Source organism: Podarcis liolepis (genome assembly GCF_965112155.1).
Source record: "Podarcis liolepis genome assembly, chromosome: 2".
In the NCBI taxonomy this organism is placed as follows: Eukaryota; Metazoa; Chordata; class Lepidosauria; order Squamata; family Lacertidae; genus Podarcis; species Podarcis liolepis.
Window position 1 is genome coordinate 7,618,358 of NC_139555.1, and position 17,334 is coordinate 7,635,691.

Consider the following 17,334-nt stretch of genomic DNA (forward strand, 5'->3'; position numbering starts at 1 on the left):
TGGTGGGAATTGTAGACCCTTAGGATCCTCTAGTCCAACCCCCTGCAAAACACAGTGGCAGCAAAAGCAGCATGGCTTCGTCAGTGCCGGATTTCTGTACTGTATAAACTAAGCAAAATCCCTTATTTTGGCTGCTGATCCCTTATTTTCGAGGCTGCTGGTCCCTTATTTTCAAATCTGTAAGTTGACAGCTATGCTCCAGAAGCATTTTGCAGGTCATGGGGAACTAAACCCGGCTGCGAAGGATGCTTCGACCCCGGCAAAGGAGTCGCTTCCCCACAGCTTGGGACATTCCTCGGTTTCATCGCCTCCCACCGGTGCACGCACCTCCTCGTTTTTGCAACGAGAAAGCACTTCGGACCTTGGGGGGGGGGGCAAACGGGGCGGGGCCTCGGGGAGGGGGCTCCCCTGCTCCCCCTAGCGTCCTCCCGCGGGCTGTGCAGGATGCGGCAAAGGCCCTTGCATAAATTATGTTCATGACGCAGCAGCTAAAAAACCCCCAGCGCCGGAATCTGCCCCCTCGTTCTCCCCCCAGGCGGGGCAGGGGCTCGGGCGGCTGCGGCGGGGGGGCAGGCCCGGTGCAAAACCTCGGGGGCTGCGCTTGCAGGAGGGCTTGAGCCCGGCTGGGCCCTGGGGGTGGGGGGCGCTGCCTCCTCCCCCCTCCTCTTTTTGTGCGTGTGCGAGCAGCGCCTTTCGCTCCCGCTGCTGTGAGATGAATTTTTAATTATTCCCCGGGAAAAAAAGAAAGAGAGAGAGAGAGAAAAGAAGACGAGGAGGGGAAAAGATCGGCTCGGAGGAGCCCCGGCCCGGGCAGGGGGCGAGCGGGTCCCTCCCGGCTGCGCAGCGGTGAGTGGGGTGGGGGGCGGCGGCGGCGGGGCCGGTGCTGGGGGTGGGGGGCGGGGGGGACCCGGTTCGGTGAATATGCAATGGTCTTAATTAGCATAATTTATATATTTATGATAAAGAGAGAGGAAAACAGGGGCCGGAGCGCGGGGGAGACGCCGGGGACGGCGAGGCAGCCCTGGGCGCGCAGAGGGCGGGGGGGGGGGCGCGCAGGCAGGGCTGGGGGGCAGCCCCACCGATCTGCTTTTGGGGGGGGTGTCCCTCCATCGAAAGGAATGTAGAGGGATCGGTTTTCTGCTGGGGGGGGTGTCGGTGGGTGGGGTGGGGGAGGATCCGGACTGCACGAGGAGAGCGAAAGGCTGGCTAGGAAATGGGCATGGTGGCAGTGGGAATTGGTTGGAAAGAAAAAGCGGGGGGGGCTAATAATAATAATAATAATAATAATGAGGCGGCTCTCCTGGAGGCTTGGAGCCCGGCTCGGCAGAAGCCGGCGGCGAGGAGCGAAGGGGCAGTTGCCGAGAAATAGGTTGCAGAGGGCAAAGGGGGTCTGTTTGGCATTTTCGTGCTGCAAGCCGCCCTGCTCGGGCGAAGGGCGGCATGCAAACTTAAGGAACGGACCCAGCATCATAAGTGGATGAGAGGCTGGCGCGAAGGAGGGCGAGGCTGCTTGGGGAGCCCCCGCGGGGAAAGAATGGGGCTGGGGGGTGCTGGGTCCCCACGCGAAGGAGTCGGAGGGGGGGAGCACCCCCTGCGGTGTGGGGTGGGCTGTGAGGGGAGAGGAAGGGTGCCGAGGGCGCCCCCTCTGAAGCTGGCCCGAGGAAAGGGAGCCCGGGGGGCTCGCAGGGAAAAGGGGGTCCCGGGGGCGTGTGGGGCGGCCGGCGAGGAAGAGGCTCCAGGTGCGGGGCTGAACCCGGCAGGCACCCCGGGGAGAAGCGGCGCGCTCGGCTTCGGAGGCGCGAGCGGGAAACGGAAAGAGGGAGCCGGGCAGCGTTGGGCGTGAGCCCCGGAGCCTCTCGGCCCCGCCGGAGCTCAGCCCCCGATGCCCGAGGAAGGCGAGGGCGCCTCGGGGAGCGGCTGGCGTCGAGTCCGGGGCGTAGCGAAGCCGGGCGGCACTTTCGCAGCTTCCTCGGGACTTCGCCAAATGTCGCCCTCCGACGCGGCAGGTATCTAGGTGGGTCTTAGAAGCAGGAAGGCGCACCTGGCGGGCGGCGGAGTTTGTCGACAGGGCGGCCAAAATAGGGTGAGGTGGGAAGGGCAGCGCATTTTTCTAGGCAATGTCGGGCATGGCTTCCTTGCTACCACAGGCCAAGCGGGTCTCTCGCTTGTTTTTTCGGGCTTCAAAAGAAGTAGATATTTTCCCTTTTAATCTGACCACTGGAAATGCAGAATTTGGCAGCCCAGGTTGCTTATGGGGCAAGGCAGTTTAATAATAATAATAATAATAATAATAATAATAATAATAATAATATCTTTATTGTCATTGCCCCCTTCGGGGACAACGAAATTACTTGACTGCTCCATAAAAACACTAATTAAACAATACAGTATAATACAGCAAGGGAGATTAGATGACTTTCAAAGTCCGGGCTTCCCATTCAGGGCCGAGATCGCTCTGGAGAAGAAGCTGTTCTTAAGACGGCTCGTTCTTGTCTTCATCGACCTGTATCTCCGTCCCGACGGCAAGAGCTCGAAGAGACAGTGACCAGGATGCGATGGATCTTTTACTATGTCCAGTGCCTTCCTATGGCACCTTGTGGCATAAATCTGCTCTAAGGTGGAGAGTGGGCAGCCAACATATAATGAGCATATAATGAGCATATATTGAGCATATAATGCCCATCCCGCACCAACTGCCCTGACTGCCAGTTAGTTTGGGGTCCCAGTTCAAAGTGCTGGTCTTGACCTATAAAGACTCAAATGGCTGAGGATTGGAATACAGTACCTCACAGACCGCCAAATAAACCGACCTGCGGTCATCACCTGAGGCCCTTCTTCGTGTGCCTCCTCCATGAGAGGTCCGGAGGGTGGCAACATGAGAAGGGGCCTTTTCTGTGGTGGCTCCCCGTTTGTGGGATGCTCTCCCTTTGTTACATATCTGTAGGCGCCAGGCAAAAACATTTCTCTATAACCAGGCCTTTGGCTGATTAACATGCTATGGCTTTTTAAATGTGTGGAAGGGGAGTTATTGATTTGGGGTTTTTTTTAATGTATTTTGTGTTCTCATTCTGTATTTTGGGTTCTCATTCTGTATTTTTCTGATGTGAACCACCCTGTGATGTTCCACTGAAAGGTAGTGTACTAATAATAATAATAATAATAATAATAATAATAATAATAATAATAATGTTCTCCCCAACTTCCTCTCCCAGTTGAATGGCTAATGACTGAATAGCTTCAGTGTAACTTGTTGAAACTGGAGAAATGAAGGCTTAGATCTCAACCCTCTCCCAACACGGGATTCCTTTCAATTTGGCCCCTTCTTCCATGGCTGCTTTTAAGTCTCTCTCACTCTTTTAAGTACAACAAGATCTGATCATGGATCTCTAACACACACCACATCTCTCTCTCACACCTCTCATTTCAAGGAATAAGGGCTGGAGAGTGAAGGTCAGAGGACATTAAGGACAGCTTGACCTTTGGTACTTCCCTCTCTCCGCCCCTTTCTCCACTTTTACAAATTTTGCTGCAGATTGAACATCAGAACAGCAGAAGGGTTCTGATGGGTCAGACCAAAGGCTTATCTAGTCCTCACAAGAAGGACTGGTCAAACCAAGGACTAGTTCACACTGAGGTTGCAAAACTGTCTCTGAGCTGTACCATTTCAAACCACAAGTGTGGGCTGTCTTGAATTAATGTTCCTTTGTACTTAAAAAGTGAAATAATCTCTGCATCGAAATCTAGATGCCAGAAGTGAGGATTATGATGGTGTTTTCAGACATGTCAGCCTCTGCTTGCAATGTGAAATGGGACACAGCTTTACCAACTCTGTGAGGTCTCAGCACTGATAGGAAGCGAGGGGGCATTGTAAAAAGATAGAAATAATTCCTATCTTTGCTGCGCAATGGGGCTGAATATGCCTCAAGGCTAATAAAACAGTTGGCTATGGCAACCGCTGCTTGTGTGTCTTTTTGTATAAAGGTTGATTCAACTGTGGCTCAAATATAATCTCCATGTAGGCAAAGATGTGTGCACTGTTAAAGTGTGCAGGCCACCGGTTGTATTTGACATAGTGTTTGGTGGTTGTGGTTATTTTGGTCACGTGTACATGGATTTGGAAGTGACTCACCAGATTGAGCATATGCTTCACATGTAAGGATTATGACTGAAGTTTAGCCCCTGACACTGCTGGGGTTTAGCTCAAGACACTGTATAGATGGGGAAAGCTTTAAAAGGATGTTAGGTAATGCAGCCGCAAGGGTCTGCTGTGTGAGACTTGGATAGTCATTGCCCAGTGTATTCCTAAATAACATTTTCACCCTGCAGTTCCAAGGAGCTCAGGGAGGCATACATGTTCTTCTTGCCTAAACCTAAAAGTTTAGGTTAAACATTTGGGAACTTCAACTGACTCAGGGTGTTTCATGGCTGTGTAGTGATTTGAAGCCAAGTGTCATCATTCCAATTATCTACAGACTTTACTGAGCTAAATGGATCAGTGTAAGGCAGAACCTCTAAACTGCCCACAGTTTGGTTTGTGCATGTAACAAATACTGAGAGGTGAGCAAAAACTTCTGCTTTTGATGGGAAGGCAGTGCTGCAGCTTCCCTCAAGCCTATGTGTACAACCGTAGGTGTGGCTGTGTGTGTCTATGTCTATGTCCCATTTGCCCCATTTGCTGTGCAGGTGGCGCTGTGGTCTAAACCACTGAGCCTAGGGCTTGCCGATCAGAAGGTCAGTGGTTCGAATCCCCAAGACGGGGTGAGCTCCCATTGCTCTCTCCCAGCTCCTGTCAACCTAGCAGTTTGAAAACACATCAAAGTGCAAGTAGATAAATAGGTTCCACTCCGGCGGGAAAGGTAAACGGTGTTTCCGTGCGCTGCTCTGATTTTGCCAGAAGCGGCTTAGTCATGCTGGCCACATGACCCGGAAAAACTGGCTGTGGACAAACGTCAGCTCCCTCGGCCAGTAAAGCGAGATGAGCGCCGCAACCCCAGAGTCGTTCGCGACTGGACCTAACTGTCAGGGATCCTTTACCTTTACCTTTTAAAGCCTCATTTGGCACCTTTGTGATGGTGTAGTGAAGGACTAAGTTTTGTGAGGTGTGTACTTTACTGCATGCCCAGCTCTTCAGGCAGCTCTTCAGGCTACATTCCATTACAATACTGTTGCTTGTCTGAATATAACTCTTTTAATGGAAGTGTTTGTGCCATGCAAACACATCACAGGGTGATGGAAGATGATTGTGGCCACTTCTGCCCAGGGCACTTGGTGTTGTGATGCTGATGGCAGGGAAAACCTCAGTTCAGATCCCCAGAACAAAGAAACTCACTGGTGACCTTGGGCCAGTCATTAACCTACTTCACAGGATTGTTGTACGGATAAAATGGGGGGTGGGGGTGGCGCTAGTATGTTAATTGACTTGAGCTCTGTGGAGAAAAGGCAGGATTCAAATGAAATAAATAAACATCCACTTCCGGTTTGGGGAGGTTCTGTGGATAATACGTAAAGACGTCTGGATTCATTTTTGAACTACAGTGGTGCCCCGCAAGACGCAAAACTCGCTAGACGAAAGAGTTTTCCGTTTTGGAGGTACTTCGCAAAATGAATTTCCTATGGGCAGCAAGTAGGCAGCAAGACGACAATGTCTTGAGAGTTCCTGCTGGTTTTTTTTCCTTCCCCCCTTTTTCTAAGCCGCTAAGCCGCTTATCAGCTGATCCGATCAGCAGATAAGCCGCTAATAGCGCTAATCCGCTAATCCTTCAATGGGCTTGCTTTGCAAGACGAAAAAACCGCTAGACGAAGAGAATCACAGAACGGATTCTTTTCGTCTTGCGAGGCACCACTGTAACTGATCCAGCTGTCTCCCTTTCCACTAGTAGCAGAAACTCAAAAATAAACTCTTGCATCCTTTAAAATATGTTATTAGTGAGGCAAAGGGAGGAGTTGGGAGGGAAGAGTTCAGCTTTGAAGGGTGGGAAACGGCCCTTCTGCCTTGAGCTCTGGCACTGTAACCGTCTTTGGTGCTGAGATTAGGCCTGCTTCACAATGGGATGTTTATTCTCTGTTGGACAGGATCAGCGGCTACACACCCCTTTTATATTCTGCTCACTGCCGTGTGGCAAGATTGCTATCTAAAATCAACTCCTGTGTCAGTAGGGTTAACTTTTAAAAGCTAGTTGTACAGAAAACGAAGACGTAGCGTAGTTATTCTCTGATCTATATGCCTTTGTAAAGGAGAAGGGGTCCTGTGAGCCTTGTGTTTGCATGCCTTTGGAAAAATGCATATTCAAAACACCATTAAATGGAACAAGATTTCACTTCAGAAACATTTCGATCATTTACATGGGAGGAAATGAAAGTTGCAGCACATTTGCATACTGACATTCAAAACCTTTTAATCATTGATGGCACACTAAGCTCCACCTTCTCCCTCCTGTAGCCTGGAAAGTGAATATATTACCCTCATTTAATTTTATGATATATTAACATGTTGTCTTCCGTTCTGTGCTGGGAGCGTTATCGCTCTCCCCCACCCCCCTCTGTTTCCCCTTGCCTCCAGAGATCAAGAAATAGCTTTTATCTCAACACTACTTTCTCACGTTTTGCTGCAAAAGTGAACTAACATTGTTGCGCCTGAAATAATCGGAACGAAACAGGTGCGTTTTCATAAAATTACCATTGCAAATGTGTCCCATTCCACTCTTTTAACCACTCTTGTGCAGTAGGCAGCTGCTGAGAAGTGAGAAAAAAATCTGTAAAGACACTTGAGATTTTATGCCAGTGCTTTCTGCCTTGCTGAAAGACAGAAGACGGGTAAATGACTACACTTTGCTCCCCCCTTTTACATTATTTTACAACAGAAATAATGGAATTCTGCTTTTTTATTAAACAATACTACGCAAGAATCACAACAGGGAGGAGCAACTTGTGGCTTTCTGGGTGTTGTTGGATTCCAACTCCCAAGAGCCTCAACCAATAGCCAGGGATCATGGAAGTTGTATTCCAACAACACCTGATTCCCAACCCCTATGTTACAAAATTATTTTAAGCCGGTTTGTATTCTTCCTCTGCCACCAGTTTCAGGGCGGTTAACAACCGCATAGTACAGCTGTAATTCCCAGTTCATTGGAACCTATTTTCATATAACGAGTTCCAGTTTGTATTCCTTATATGCTGAGCGCCATTAATTCATAGTCCAATTCTGAAGTTCATATGGCCCAAATAGGCACATCAACTCCACCGACTTTCTGAGAAAATGGCAATCTTTTGACAATCTCCACCCTAGTTGGCATTTGCGTTGAGACCACCCTTTACACCAGAATCCCCCTCCGCAAAGATGGAACTATATGGCTACCAAAGTTGGTCGCTTTGTACTTACCCATAATTACTTCCGCTTTGAGGAGAATATGTGTATTCAGATTGATGGTGCTAGCATGAGTACCTGCTTGGCTGCACAGTGTGCTAGCATCTTGATGACTCACTTAAAACAATGCTTTCTCAACTCCTATTCCCAAAAGCCTCTCTTCTATGTGAAATATGCTGATGGCATCTTTGTCATACAGACTCATGGACAGTACGTACTTGCCACTACACTGGGTTGTTCCAGTGTTCATTATCCTCAGAGTAGGCCTATTGAAATGAATGGACATAGAATAATAGAATTGTCCAACTTAGGTCCATTAATTTCCATGGGTTTGAGTAGAACTTAGTTGGATGCAGCCCAGTAACTTGCCAGTCCGCTATCAACGTTAGCCTACAATCTATGCAAGAGGTCCACTTTTGTATACTACTGTACAACTGCACAATGGACACATTAGAACCATGTTTCATAGGAAGTGTTGGTTGCTAAATGTGCTTTTATGCTTCCAGCTTCCACCCAGGACATACCATGAGTCCATTGTCTACAGCTAAGCCCTATGACACAACCACATCTGTTCAGGGTCATCAGACAGACTACTTAATAATTTAATCAGACATTTGAGACTACAATACCTATCCAATGAAGTAAAATAATGCATCAACAAGGCCAGAATGGTACTCAGGAACAATCTACAGGGCATGCTTAGAAGAGAAAATGACAGGCCACCGCTTGCTGTCACTTATTTCTCAGCTGAAACCACTCAGACATATCATCAGGATTCTAGAGCCCGTTCTGGACAATGGCACTTCCCTGTCACAGGCCTTGGAAGTCACTGGCTTGTAGTTGCTTCCAGACAGCACCCAACCTAAAACTCTGCATCAGCAACAACCAGCTAACAAAAATTTGGGCACAGGAAAAAGATCCTGTGACAGAGCCAGGTACCTAATCTGCCCTACCTCATGTCCATTCTGGCATGCTTTTACAAGACTTGATAATGTGATCCAAAGTATCATGGGTTCATTCATCTTCTTTTCCAATGCGATTTATGCTATCATCTGTTAACAAATCCCTACTGCATTCTGTTTAGTGGTGTAAATTTTCCAGCATAAAATACCTTATGCGAATTAGGGGAAATGTTCAGTTTGCTTAGAGAAATTTGCTGATGACCTGGAGAGTGACTTAATTCTGCATCTTTTACTTGTATTTAGTAAGCAAAGTGAAAACTTTGAAAATGCCAAGCTTGCATAATATTTATTTGCCATTGGCATCCATTCATTTTCCCTAACAAACTTATGAAACACACAAAAAAATCCATGGAAAAATAAAGCACTGGAGCGTTTCCTGCCCCATATTCCTAATAGGTCTGAGAGATCAGTCTCTATTCTAGGCAAAATAATAGATAGGTGCAAATCTGACATCAGAAAGTGACAATACCAATAAACCAGTGAGGATGTTTCAGCCTCCCAGAACACACTGTTACTGACCTAAAGGCGGCCATTCTGAAACACAGGGACGTCAAAAGAAGAAACAGCTGAATCACAATTCAGCAGGAAGTTCAGTGCTATACCGTGTAGGTTAAATGAAGACAAAGGATGTTCATTAGCCCAGCCAGAGTACCTGTGCTGTCTGTGGCTGTTTCTTGTGAATGGTTCTCTACCTCTCTATAGGTGTTAATATAATTTCAGCAATTCCTACCAATCTGCTGATGCAAAAAGCGAAAGTCGTGCCTCTTTAGAATATATTCTGAAGCACTTAACTGACACCTTTGCATTTCATTGCCATTAAATCCCCACCTTATAATTGTCTCCTTTTTGGACCTGCCAACTAAGATTTCAGTTCACGCATCTGATGCAGTGAGCTTAAATCCACGAAAACCCACACCATAATAAATTTGTTAGTCTTGCCTCAAGACACTCTGGTTGTTTTTGCTTCAAGAGGCAAATGTGGCTCTCCCTCTGTCATTTTTCATTAAAGGAGTGGTTTTCAACCAGTGTGTTGTGGCACCCCGTGGTGCCTTGAATGATGGCCAGGGATGCTGCAGGCAACACTGGCCTCTGTCCCTCTTTCCTTCCCTCCCTCCTCTGATGCCCTCTCAGGTCTCTGCCTCCCAAAAGGTAGCACAGCTTTTTGATGTTTTAATGTATTGGTACTAACTTGAAATGATGGTAAGCAAAACCAAAAAAGTCCCGTGTCACCTTAAAAATTGTCATGGCATGAGCTTTCGTGTGCCCCAGCCAGGTTTACCAAATGCATGATGTATAGTTCTGAATCTGCAAACCTATATACGCAAGACAGGAATGTCCAGGAGAATTTCAGAAGGAAATGAAAAAAGCAACATAGTGCAGAAAAGAATCACAGTGTTGGTAGTAACACAAACATATTTTCATTAGTTAGCTAATCTATGGATGTAGCAATATTTAAAAAAAAAAAAATAACAAAAGCACCTGATGGCTAATTTGTTGAGAAATATTGGCCACCCTTGGACAATTAAAACTCAGCTTAATAAGCCAAGATATAAATGAGCCTTGTGGCTGCTCACTAGCGGAAAGGGGCTGTGTTTGCAAATGAAGACAGGAAGTCTTCGGTTAACTGTATCTTCCTGTTTTGTCTAAACTAAGAAACTGTTTAATGGCTTTGGAACAAGATAATATTAAGCCAACTTCAAACTGTGGCTTCATTAAATATAGTTTCCTAGTTTGGGAGACTAGAGTTAGCTGACTTGTTTGTTAGCTTACATGAAGGGGCACCACACACCCACAGAGTTTGGTTTCCAGTGTGGAATCCAGAATGCTAAGAGCTTCAGATGGATTGTTTTTTAAAACATCTGTAGTCCTCATCTTTATAGGAAGAAAAACTTGAGTAAACGTGATATGTTTCTGCTATAAGCTTGGAACCCACGGAGAGTCAGAAGACAGTGCTGGGACAGGATCTTGTGAGATCCACGTTCAGATAGGATGGTCAAGTTGACTTTGTTAATTTTCTCATGGCCTTGTTAATTGTGCAAACTGCAGGAGTCAGTGGAAGACAGGAGTGCCTGGCGTGCTCTGGTCCATGGAGTCACGAAGAGTCGGACACGACTAAACAACTAATCAACAATTGCATATAGTAGGGTAGCAAGAACCGTGCTAAAATATGGGCTACTCTGGGCAGGATAGAAGTGTAGTTAAATGACCACAGTTTTATGGATTGCTGGGTTTGGCATGGTGGAAGGGAAGGGACAAACCTAGACAGCATCTTAAAAAGCAGAGACATCACCTTGCTGACAAAGGTCCGTATAGTTAAAGCTGTAGTGATGTATGGAAGTGAGAGCTGGACCATAAAGAAGGCTGATTGCCGAAGAATTGATGCTTTTGAATTATGGTGCTGGAGGAGACTCTTGAGAGTCCCAGGGACTGTAAGAAGATCAAACCTATCAATTCTGAAGGAAATCAGCTCTGAGTGCTCACTGGAAGGACAGATCATGAAGCTGAGGCTCCAATACTTTGGCCACCTCATGAGAAGAGAAGACTCTTTGGAAAAGACCCTGATGTTGGGAAAGATTGAGGGCACAAGGAGAAGGGGACGACAGAGGACGAGATGGTTGGACAGTGTTCTCGAAGCTACGAACATGAGTTTGACCAAGCTGCGGGAGGTGGTGGAAGACAGGAGTGCCTGGCGTGCTCTGGTCCATGGGGTCACGAAGAGTTGGACACAACTAAACAACAACAACAACAAGGGGAAGGGTTCAGGCATCTGAAAACCTAGCTGCTGATCGATGAATCCATGCAGCCCACATGATGGACAACATTTGGGGGAGAAAGGCCCCGTATGGTGTGGGTTGGCATCATGGACAGCTGTGAGGTGGCATTCCATGGGCATTTTAGGGGTCCATACTGTGGAGTGAGGAGTCCTCTCCCCACCCACCCTGGCTATGGATCCTGCTCAGTGTCCCCAGTACCATCCAGAATGGAGTGATGGTATTGTGAGACATAATTGATCCCCCTTCCAAAAGACCGCTTGGTTGTATCCAACTAAGCTCTCTTCAGCATAGACCCATTGAAATGAATGGACCTAAGCAAGTTGTGTCCATAATCTTCAATAGGTTTACTCTGAGTAGAAGTAAGATTAGCTACAATGACCCGTTGTTATGAGGAAGGCCAACATCCCATGATACTAAAGCCAGTTGTGAGTTGTAGGTAAGATTCCTTCCCAGCCCCAGTTGCAAGCTGCTAACTTCTATTTGGGACAAGGTGATAAATGCATGAAATCAGGGCAGGTGGGAGACATGAAGGGAATGGCTGTGCTGAAACCTGGGCTAGAACCTCTATTGATGGTGACGAGTCAACTGGAGGGGAAAAGTTCTCCCTCCCCCATGACCAACCAGCTCAGTTAATTGGCTCCTGGAATGGCACTCAGGCCATAGCATGGGCAGATGGTAGACCCACCAGACTGCCACCTGGCCAATGCTAAGAAAGATATTGTCCTCCTTCTCCCCACCCTCCACCCCAAAAAACACACACATGCTGAATGCAACTGGGGCTCCCTGGTGATCTGGGAACTGACGATTAGTCAGTAGCAGCTCTGTTTTCATTTGATGGTTGTACCACCACCACCAGAAAAAATTAAATTCTGCAAAATGTATTTAAATGAAGAGAGGGTGTGTGCAATCTTTTAAAGCTCTAATGAAAGAATGTGCAGCTGCAAAATTGAACATATTTAGGCCCGGGTTCCAAGCTCCTTAAAAGGGGGAGGGTTCCTGAGTCCCAAGGACTTGATGAGTTATTTGGGTTGCTTCCCCCCTTCACGTGATAAAGAGATGGAAAAGTCATGCCTATAATGGAAAACAATGCCATTGAATAGATGTGGGATTTATTTATTTTTAATTACAACCCAAGGCCAGGAAGGAATGAGCAAGCTATCTTCCAGCGCCATCATATAGCTCGGCAAGTAGGAATATATCAGCTACTACCTTTTCCTGGCAAAGCTTGCATTTATTTATTTATTTGCAAATATGGACTATTGCTCCCGTAGCTAATGCTCAGCTACAAGTCAAGCACCCTTCTGCCGGCAGCTTTCCTTCCTTCTATATATGCCGGGGTTCAGAGCAAGGCTATTATTAGCCACTCTGCTTTGTTTTAGGAACAGCCGGATAGTCAGCCAAACAGCCAGATCTGGTGACAGATTACTTTATAGCTTTGGTGTCGAGTTGCAGCTCGGCATCCAGAGAAAAATCAGTCTCACACCATGATAGGTTCCGAATTATGGCTGCTCCTAGGGAAACATGGCAGCTCCTAGGGCTAATGCAGCACAGCTTTTATTGTGTGAAAATCAGAAAGATACAAGCCAAGTAAGGATACAAAAAATACAAGTCAAGCAATTTGTTCTAGCCAGCAGATAAAGACCTTGGTACTAAACCATGCGAGCGATCAGACCATACTACGTTAGCCAATCATATGGGACAGCACGAGCTGTTCACGCGCTATTCATGCTCCAAGGATGCTTCTAGCTATGAGATCACCCTGTAACAATAAGAACTTTGCTCATGCTCTCATGTACAAGCAATCATTTTCCCACATGTCCTCTTTTCTTATTTATATTGTTAGAGGAAAAGAGGGACCATTAGTACACTTCATTGCCTAAGCGTCTACACTTTGCAACATAAATTCCTCTTGTAACCCCTGTGGTGGGCCGTGGTCGGTACCACCATGCAGTGCATTGGGAAATCAAAGAGGGTATGCATTGAATGCAACAACACACCACGACGAATCCAGTAACACATGCAATTACAATCAATAATACTTTTCTTAACCATAATCCATTAGGTAACCAAGAAGACAACCACTCCCATGGATCAAAACCTTCAGGTGGATTCAAAGGATTATGGGCTATCATTTGTTCCATATGATCAATAGTAGCAGAGATATTGGTTGATTGATCAGTTATATACATGCAGCAATGAGAATAAATTAGGGCACAAATTCCACCTTTAGAAGCAAGGATCACATCTAAAGCATAATGATGTTGAAGAACTACATTTCTTATTTCTGATATTTCTTTGTTAATCATTTTTAAAGCCAAAATGGTGGAATTAAACAAATTTTCTGTCCAGTTTGCCAATTTATGCAAATCACGGTAATTCATGGCTGCACCTAAAGAAGGCAGAAGGGACCTAGAGATGACTGTCCCTGTATATTGAGAAATAGGTGATTGTACTTCCCTTCTGTTACGCAAACGGACCTCTGGGAGCTTATCTATTTTGTATATCAGGGGTATCACTATTCCTAGAGTGTAGGTTCCAGAAAAGGCAAAGGGGATTACTGCAAGCAACAAAACACAGGTGATAAACTTATACGATTATCCTTCATATTATTGCTAATCTTAAATGAAGCATGTAGTGGAATACTAGAATACCACCACCAAAAAAAACTCAAAACTTTGTGAAGCTTTTAAAAATCATTTTTCTCAGCAGCTAAAAAAAAGGCACTAACCAAGCATATTCCGCTTGCTGTAACTAAAAAGATTGCAACAAGGCCGAGAACAGAGCCCATTGTCGCAGGCCTTGCTAAAGAACCATATTGCAACTTGCTTTCTGTCCGGGAACCATGCCAAAGCACAAAAATGAAACAACTGGAACACACTAAAATTCCCTCACCCCTCCCTTGCCAAGAGTCCACAATAGTTCCAAGACAGCCCTCTGTACATGCTCAGAGGAACACATCATAAGGCAGGACTCCTGAGGGAGGAGAAAAAAAAAATCTGGGGGGTAAAATCGAAGTGATGCCAATAAGGATGAGAATGGTAAATTATTCCAATGGCTGTTTCCGAGCAACCTGCGTGATATTTCGTGGCTCGATTATTGGCATGTAAAAACCACAATCCAGAAGAAGTCACACAACCATTTCTGCAGATACAGGAGCCCATTTGCTGTAAATAAGTCTGATGTATTGCTCCTTGTACTGCTGAGTCAAAAGTCCAAACCCAACGAAACGTGGTGACACAGATGGGATGGTCGCTATTGGGAGGCAGCAAAACTATAATGATGTTTGGTGGTTGAAGTGGCTTCCCAGGGAAAAGGGGGGCCAATGCAGTAGGGATGAAGATGGCCTTTCAGCGTGCCAGGAAACACTGGAACAGCTGTGGAAGAGCCTCTTCCATTGCAGAGGTGATTGTGATCTTGTCTGCTGGATCCTTATGTCCTTTAAAGGCAAAAAATAGTGGAGACAAAGTAGAGGTGGGCAGGTCCAAATAACTCTTTATCCAATTCAGCTGTCCAAGAATTTGTTGTAAATCCACCAGTTTAAAATCAGGAAACTGTAGTTGAGGCGTGACTGGAATGGCTGCAGATGCTGTCAGCTCATGTCCCAGGTACGCAATGGGTAAGGTCCGCTGGATTTTCTCCTTAGCCACTGTCAATCAAACAGGTTTTATCCTTAGCAGGATTTTGGGACACGGCGGAGGACAAGGCCGTGGCTAGCAGGCCGTGGCTAGCAGTGCCCACTGACTGGCAGGCTTTAAGCATATCAGCAATGGCTATATTTGATGTTGCCATAAGAGGGCGCAGCACTTGCTTACAGTCCTCATGATCAAACGCAAGCTGGCGTACAATCAGTTCTTGTGCTGCCAGGTCCTGAACTTGCTGCTTGAAGGTATTGTACAAGCGATCAACAAATTGTCCATAGGGCTTTGCAGGATCCTGTCTGATGCTTCTCCATCGGCCATCGCGCTCATTCTTGTCATCAGGGACAGAGGCCAGAGCCTCTTGGGCAGCGGCTGTAGTGGCCTCCCAATACTGAGGATGGAGAGTTAGCTGTTGGGCAATGGTAAGAAAATTGCTTCCTCCCGTCAGCCCATCGAGAACATCGGTTTGGGTCAGCATGACGGGGGCTGGGGGTGCAGGAGCAATCACAGGAAAGTGATTTGGAGTATCAGAATCAAAAGGCAACAACGGAGCAGTGGTACAAAGAGTCTCTTCTTGGAGAGGAATAGTAGGAGCGGTGCCAAATGCCGTGGGCGGAGGAGGTGGAAGAGCAGGGGGTGCTGCAGAATTTGAAGAATGCAGGGGAGTGACAGGAGGAGGCGGCGGTTTAGGAGGTAGGTTTGAGGCAGGCAAAGCGGGAACCGGGGGGGTGTTTGAAGAAACTGTTGCAGCAGCCAGAAGAATGTTTGAAGGAGTTAAGCACGACATAGCTTTGTAGACGTTACTCCAGGCATGCAAAACCTTTACATCAATCTGCGGATGATTTTGAAAGAAGTGTCCAATTTTTTTCCAATCGTCTAACTCCCAGTTTCCGTCCTGGGGGAACCACGGACAGTGAGTGTCCAGGGCTTTTATAAGGGACTTAAGGTCAGCTTTCCGAACAGCAAGGTTGTTACTGGCCAAAAGGAATTTAAGGTCTTTTAAAAAATTTTTCTGTGGTGCAGAGAGAGATTTTCCCATGATTGCAAGAGTTGCAAAAAGAGCAGGGAGCACTTACCGAGGGATCCGTAGGAGGATGAGAGAGAGGCGCCTTTTTGCCCTGTCCGGGCGGAGATAAGTGCTGATAAGTCCGTAACGTAGTCCAGAATCACATTCACACGGGAGCTCTCACCGGGGATCCACTACGTGGATGAACGACGCGTCTGCAGCCCTTGCGGGGCGAGGTGAGAGCTGAACGTTGTACACACGGGAGCACTCACCAGGGATCCACAACGTGGATGAACGACGTGTTGGTGAGTGCTGAATAATGAAAAACAGGCAGTCACACGGGAGCACTCACCAGGGATCCACTACGTGGATGAACGACGTGTAGGTGAGTGCTGAATAATGAAAAACAACGTGAAGTCCGAAGGCAATCACACGGGAGCACTCACCAGGGATCCACTACGTGGATGAACGACGTATTGGTGAGTGCTGAAAAACAACGTGAAGTTCGAAGGCCTCACACGGGGCACCAATTGTCGAGTTGCAGCTCGGCATCCAGAGAAAAATCAGTCTCACACCATGATAGGTTCCGAATTATGGCTGCTCCTAGGGAAACATGGCAGCTCCTAGGGCTAATGCAGCACAGCTTTTATTGTGTGAAAATCAGAAAGATACAAGCCAAGTAAGGATACAAAAAATACAAGTCAAGCAATTTGTTCTAGCCAGCAGATAAAGACCTTGGTACTAAACCATGCGAGCGATCAGACCATACTACGTTAGCCAATCATATGGGACAGCACGAGCTGTTCACGCGCTATTCATGCTCCAAGGATGCTTCTAGCTATGAGATCACCCTGTAACAATAAGAACTTTGCTCATGCTCTCATGTACAAGCAATCATTTTCCCACACTTTGGGCTGCAATTCCTTCCCCACTCCACTCCAACAGCTTTTAACAAATGCCGTGGTATCTGCCCTTATGTTTTGTCAATGTGTTTTAAGAAAATCAGCCAACAAAGGCCTTTGTTAGCTGGCCCATCCTGGCGCAGACTTTCCAGGAATGAGGATGAGTCATCTTCAATGAGATTAGAAATGGAAAATATTGAGGCCAGTAGCCAGATAGGATCGAAAGACTGCAGTCGGAAATCTCGCCAGGTTTCCAATCTGTTCTGACTGTTTTTACAGCCAGACATAACATAGTTCTACCTTGAGCTTCCCTGCCCGCCCCACAAGCTGCGTTCTGGACTCCAATCATGTTATTTTGCCGGGGTGTATAGTATACTTCATCATCCTTTACCTCCCTCCAAGCCTACTCACAAGTAGCTGACAATGTTTGGTAATTTGGAATTTGGGGCACTTGTAGATAGAGAGTTCCATAAACTGACAAGTGCTCTTTTTTTTGTCTCAGTCAAAAAAAAAGGTTAACCCATAGCTGTCAACTGTCTCTTATTTGGCGGGAAAGTCCCTTATCCCAGCGCCGCGTCCCGCTGCTGTCCCTTATTGATTATGTCCCTTAAATTTCCTGGATTTCAAAGGAAGCAGCTCCTCTCCCTCCCTCCCTGCCGGCTAGGGAGGAGGGAGGCTCCAACTGTGTT

The 17,334-nt window shown here is 46.8% G+C and overlaps 1 protein-coding gene across 2 annotated transcripts in view; it reads left to right on the top strand.

Annotated features, from left to right (window-relative positions):
• Window positions 1–378: 378 nt before the first annotated feature.
• The window catches only part of POU6F1 (POU class 6 homeobox 1), a 43,756-nt gene continuing 26,800 nt past the window's right edge, over window positions 379–17,334 (top strand). Inside the window, exon 1 of one of the 2 annotated variants that reach the window (XM_083484614.1) lies at window positions 379–846. The gene's annotated coding sequence lies outside the window, so the exon portion shown is untranslated. Of the gene's footprint in view, window positions 847–1,845; window positions 2,015–17,334 lie in introns of those variants that run through there. The other variant, XM_083484615.1, reaches the window with a different exon arrangement.